We start from the raw sequence: 6129 nt of genomic DNA, 5'->3' as shown, positions 1-6129 counted from the left end.
GAAAATGTGTCTTTTAAGAGAAAAGGTTGAGGGTCATATAGATGTAGACTGATTGTAACTTTTTTTCCCTCCAGACTGAGGACAAATGCTGCATTGGGTGATTAAATCCAGGCCCTACGCTTAGACGCTTCTGGGGCGGATTTTCCGAGAGCAAGGGACTTGGCGCCGGGGATCCTGTGCATTTTCCACCCTGATCTCTGCTTGGCAGAGGCCTAAATAATAAAGCTCTTTTTACTGAGCTGCCCGGGGTTCCCTGTATACAAACACAAGTCCCCTGCCCCTCCACCCCCCTTGTCTATGCTGTTTTAACATGACCTGCTGCCACAGGGGTTTACCTTACACCCCCACTAAGCCCCTGTCCTGCAGTTGTCTGAAAGCCAACCCCCACTCTATCCCTGATTTTCTAACTCTCTCTCACACACACACACACACACACACACACACACACACACACACACACACACACACACACACACACACACACACAGACATGCTGGGGTCAAGCCATTTTGGTCTTGAGGTAATTTTACTTGGACCATGGTTCTCAATCCTGGACTTGATCAGAGGAAGCAGCAAACAACCTCACCATCTAAACCAAATCACACGGTTGAAAAAAGGTATGGAAACCCTCCAAAAGTGAAAAAGTGAAGGTACATTGCACCCATATACCTCCCTGCAGGTCAGCATTTCACATATGGTTTTGCGCTTGACTGTTATTTTTAATTGCATCATGGAGTACAGTCGAGTCCAGTACTATCACGGAAACGTAGCGAGCGGTGATGAAACGTCCATTCATGCGGCCATGCGTGGATGTGTGTTTATTTAACTACTGTGCAGGTTAATCTTGAGCCTCAAAGCCTGGTGCTGTGCGTTAGTGCCAATGCTCACAAACCTTGCACGCTCTAATCAGCCTGCCAGCTTTGAAACCTGAAGCGCCAGAGCAACCTCTTCTCAGAGTTATGACCCAGGCCCCTTAGAGGAAACGTTAAAGGTAAATCAAAGAGCGTTTGCTGCAAGCCTTTGCATGAATACCCCGCTTGTCACAAAATGTGTGCTTTACAGTAGAAAATGTTCCACGTGTCTAACAAGACTGTTTGTCAATGTGTCAGTGACAGGATTTGGTGGGACCGTCACCTCTACATGCCCACAAACATAAAGCGTTTAATGGTGACCAAGTCTGCGAACGACTGTGTAGGCGGAGGGGTGAGCTCTAAAAGCCAAAACAGTAGCTGAGTTGTGGAGGAAAATTAAGTGATTTTTCCATTTTTATATCCACTGAGCCATTTCTCCCATGTACAATAAAATTAAAACAACACATAAGCCTTGGGGAATACTGGAAGAAATTAGTCCCCAACTGCAGTAGCTAATCAACACAGCCACAACACACTGTGTAAACGCCCATTTTTTTTCTTTTTTGCATGACAGAAATTTTTAAGGCAAGTGTTTTTTGTGCTTTAGCAGACCACACAAAACTCGCCATGATGTGATGTTATTGAAAAATTGCAGATAATTATAGAGTAGGGATGTTTAATAAGATTGTGTAAATGTTCTAGGTCTACTGGAAAAAATGACCGTGTTGATAAAGGCTGTATGCCTGAAATTTAAGTCGTCTTCATCTAAAATAATCATCTATACCAGTCTGAATACCTTCAGAGGCAACTTCTGAGCATAAACTACTTCACTAGATTTAGGTTCATTTATTGAAATGAATGGAAATATCGTACTTAAGGCAAAAACAGACTTTCGTATTTGATAGGACTGGCTTAATTCTTCTATGTGGCCTGAACTATCTTTGGCAGATTTCCTTGCCCTTTTTTTAAATAGACTTCAGGAATAGTTCTTCAGGCTTCTTGATGGGCATTTAAAGGTCTTCTTTGGATTTTGGCTGGGGTCTGGGTTCTGGGGAGGCCAATCCATGACTGATTGTGTTTCGCTTTGTCTTTTTCTGTTCAGGTGTGCTTTTACTGCATTGGCATCATTGTCACACTGAAAAATGAAGTTGTTGGCAATCAGACTCTTTCCACGTGGTACTGCGTGTTTAATCAAAATCCAGTGATGCTTTTGTGTGTTCCTAATTTTATCAGTTTTGACAAGATCTCTAAAATCACTGGCTGAAATGCAGCTCTAAACCACGACAGAGCCTCCACCGTGTTGCACTCATGGCTGGAGACCAGAAAGCCTATAGAACTATTGCTCAAGACCACTTTAAAAAAATTGTAAGAAAGTCTGAGTCACTCAAAACGTTTTGGATATTACTGTGAGCAACACTCATTAGCATTCAAACAGACAAACTCTCACTCGTGTTTTTAAACAACTAGAGGAGGCCACACACATACACGCTCACATTGGGTAAAAAAAATGACTGAACAAAGACAAACAAGACTGTTTTTTATCTTCTCTGTGGAGTGAAGAAGAAGAAAACAGTGGTACCAAGCGCTGCTTTGCTGGCGCCAGGCCAGTGTTAAATATCAGGACTCAGTTTACAGTTTGACTTCACAGCAGCACCTCCCTTCTCTGCAGTCCATCTGCGAGCGAGTTACATTTCTCCAGAATGTGCAGGGATGAGGTGCTCGCTGAGCAGCCTCTCCAAAACACGCAGAGTGGCCATCTGTGAATGACAAAGTCTTTAGCACACTTGCTTGAATTTCACTTTCAGTACTGGTAATACTTTCATCTCCCAAGTTTCAAGATTCCTCAAGGTCTTTTTGTTGCCATTGTTTTGATATCCCTGTTGTCAGCTAGACCTTCTTGTGTTTTAGTGGCCTGTCTCTGTTTTTCTCATTTCTCTTTTTCTGACTTTTGTCTATCCTTCTTTTTTCCACCCGTGTGTCAGCGCTCGGCTCCACACCGCTCCCTCTTTACTACTGTGTGTCAAATGTGGCCAGCAACATCAATCTCCGCTGCTGTTTGAAAAGGTAAGACAAATAGGAGGCACTGTGTCATGCCGTGATCGCCGCGGCCTCCTCTCTCCACATCTCTCTGTCCGATCCATGCTTTGTGAGTCTGATGGTTATCTGCACTCTTACGCTAACCGGCCGTGTTACTGGCAAACTGATGGCTTATTTCAAGTTTCTAACCGGCTGTGATCAGGCCTACAATCTAGTCCCTAAACCTCATTTGAAATAAACAACTGCTTACAGAATGCTTGCCTCCTGCTACCTCTCCTGCACAAGCTAAATATAGTGTAGAATTTAAACTGTGTATTTTTGGTTTTGTGGGTGCAGGATGGATCATGGTGTGGATAGCTGATAATATCTGTGAGCTAGCACTCTCGGGGTAATGACGCACTTTACCATCATGCACTGCAAAACAAATCATCTTGCCACAGAGTGAGGTACACCATCACCCATCCTGTGGTAATGCTGGTAATACTGGCAGTTTTGTAGTTCCACAAGGCCATACTTCAGCATGTCTAGGAGCGGGCCATATGACGGTATGCACCATGAGGTGTGTTACAACAACGGCTCAAGGGGGGAAAAACAGGAAGGTGCCATTTATCTTGAGTTGGCTCTGTTTTAAATGAGTATTGCTGTTGGATGATATGATTTACTTCCTTGTTGAGACTTTGATAGCATGATCTAGCACTCGTGTGTGAGGCCAGCACTAACCTGGCCCATGCTCTGTGTGTGTGTGTGTTTATGTGTGTGTGTGTTTTAAGTATAGGCCTAGCTAAAGCGGTAAGCTTAGTTTAGCATGAGTTCTATTGAAAAGAGAAATGCCTGCTGGCATCTCTAAAAGCTATAAGATTACAAGATATCTGTTGTTAGAAAAAAAGGAATGTCGACTGTGATTGTGACTTCTAAATTTGGTCGCTCGTTGCCATGGTTGCCCCACGGCAAAGAAGGTCTTTGGGTTTGAAGCCAATGGCTGGCTGGGTCCTTTCTGTATGGAGTTATTGCAAATACTCCGTATGCCTGCGTGGGTTCTCTCCGAGTACTTTGGCATCCCCTCACAGGCGTGTTTAGTTAATGTTTGATTCTAAATTGGCCATGAGTTTGAACGGTTGTCTTTCTCTCTGTGCCCTTTCATAGATGGTGACCTGTCCAAGGTGCACCCTGTTCAGACCTTGTGACAGCTGGAATAGGCTCCAGCACTCTAGCCTCCAGTGGTCCTGAACTGGATAAGAGGCTGGATGGGTGCTGCACAAAAGTGTTGGTCTGTTGGGTTGTTCTGAGCAATTTCCTACATTCTCATTCATCCAGGTCAAGGTATCTGAGACTCTCCACCGTTTGTTTTTAGAATTGAAATAGCCTCATGGATGAGAGGTGAAATGTCTTTACAAACTTAAAAAAGTCCAGTTGGCTTCTTTTTTCAGGCTTATTTTTAAATAACATTTAGAGAGATCCAGGAGAGCATTTACCACTATGCAATATACTGTTGTATAACAAAAATGCATTTACGCAAATACATATAAACTGCATCTACACTGCTTGGTAGATGGGTGCCAATGGTGATCAGGGTGGTTTTAATCTCCCACTACAGACTCTTCAGATATTTGTCTGTTGCACCTATTTACCAGTCAGAAAGGCCTGGAAATTCAGCCTTGTATAGATTCTTTCAGAAGTTTTCTGTGCCAGAGTGGAGATGTCTAACAACCGTCTCTATGATACTGAGCCCCAGGAACCTAAAAAATGTTCACCTGGTTTATTTCAGCTCCGCAATGTCACACCTGTTATTTATAACCCAGTATAAAATTACATATCTTAGCTCACCCAATACAGTGTTGCGGTTTTCCAACTGTGACAGGCCCTGTTTTATGAACTGGTAAGAAGAAAAAATGTTTCTACCTCCATGCAACTTCAATCCACTGAGACACACACTTGTTGGTATTTAGAGGAGAAAACTAAAGCAACTAAAGAAGTGACAAAAGACAAGCAGAAGCACTCGGTAAGAAACAAGTGACCCAACCTTCCTCCTGCATGTACAGTAAGTTCTTCCAAGCAGCTCTGAAATGTCATACTGGTACAAGGGGCCTTATTCAAACATCCATTTCTACACGTGGGTGGGCAGGAGTTTCCCTAGTGAGACAGAGGTCACACCCTGCCTGTCCTCATGCTTTTGTGACCTTTCTGCATGCGGTTCATGTATTCCACATTAATAAAACTCCTAGTTGTGTGTCTACTGTGTGGTACATGGCAAAAATATGAGCCCCAGAAATTCTCTCTACAGCTTCTCTTCTTGACAAATTTGATAAAATCTTAAAAGCAGCCTTGCTGGGGAGTGAGTGACAGCAGAACTGATATACTACATATTTATAAGCTGATGAACCTGTAGCACCATGAAAAACCCATGACTCAAAATCTAGAAACATGTCTGTGCCAAAGGATCAGTCACAGGCTAACTAGAGAACAATGAGATCATCCAAGAACGGCTCTCTCAGTACTGGCCTTAAGTCAGGATGATCTCATAACAAAACTGCTCAGAGGCCAGTTATCTCTTCATGCCAATGAGAAGTTCACCATTGTCATCTTGCTTTATGCATAAGATAAATATTATCAGGTTAATCTGCACCAGACACTTTTAAAGTTAATTTCATTGCAATCAGTAAGCCCCCAAAATGTAAATGAATTCTCTTTTTGCTCCCCCCCAGACGATCCTGTGCCTGTCTTTATGTAACACTGCTACCACCGTGTGGTCGAATGAGGTACACAAAGCCTTGCATGTATATTTGTAAAGTGGAATTTGGATAAACAATGGCAATCTGTGATCCAGTTGAATCCTATATTCATCAGAGCAAACAGATGGGTATGATGTGCTTCCCTGTTTCACTGAAGGACAGAAAAACATCATGCTTTTGCATTTGGAATTTAAATGCAAAAGGAATTTAAATCTGGGACTCCCCACCATTTGACCTTAGAACTGAAGAAGCTTCTCGGATGAGAGGTGAAACGTCTTCAAGTAACTTAAAGAAGTCCAGACGCTTTTCTTTGCAAGCTCCTTTGACTACGATGACCTGGATGACTGAGAACCTTCACAGACATTTTGCATTTGGAATCATTTGTACCTGCCACCTTTTATCATAGCAGCCTTTTACGTTTGAATTGCAATTTTCAAACAGTGTCTCGGTTTAGATCAGACCAGGAAGAATGCTGGGCTCTGCCATGTGCTGTTTGATTTATCCAAGATAAG

Source organism: Rhamphochromis sp. 'chilingali' (genome assembly GCF_963969265.1).
Source record: "Rhamphochromis sp. 'chilingali' genome assembly, chromosome: 5".
Lineage (NCBI taxonomy): Eukaryota > Metazoa > Chordata > Actinopteri > Cichliformes > Cichlidae > Rhamphochromis > Rhamphochromis sp. 'chilingali'.
This window is presented reverse-complemented; position numbering follows the sequence as displayed.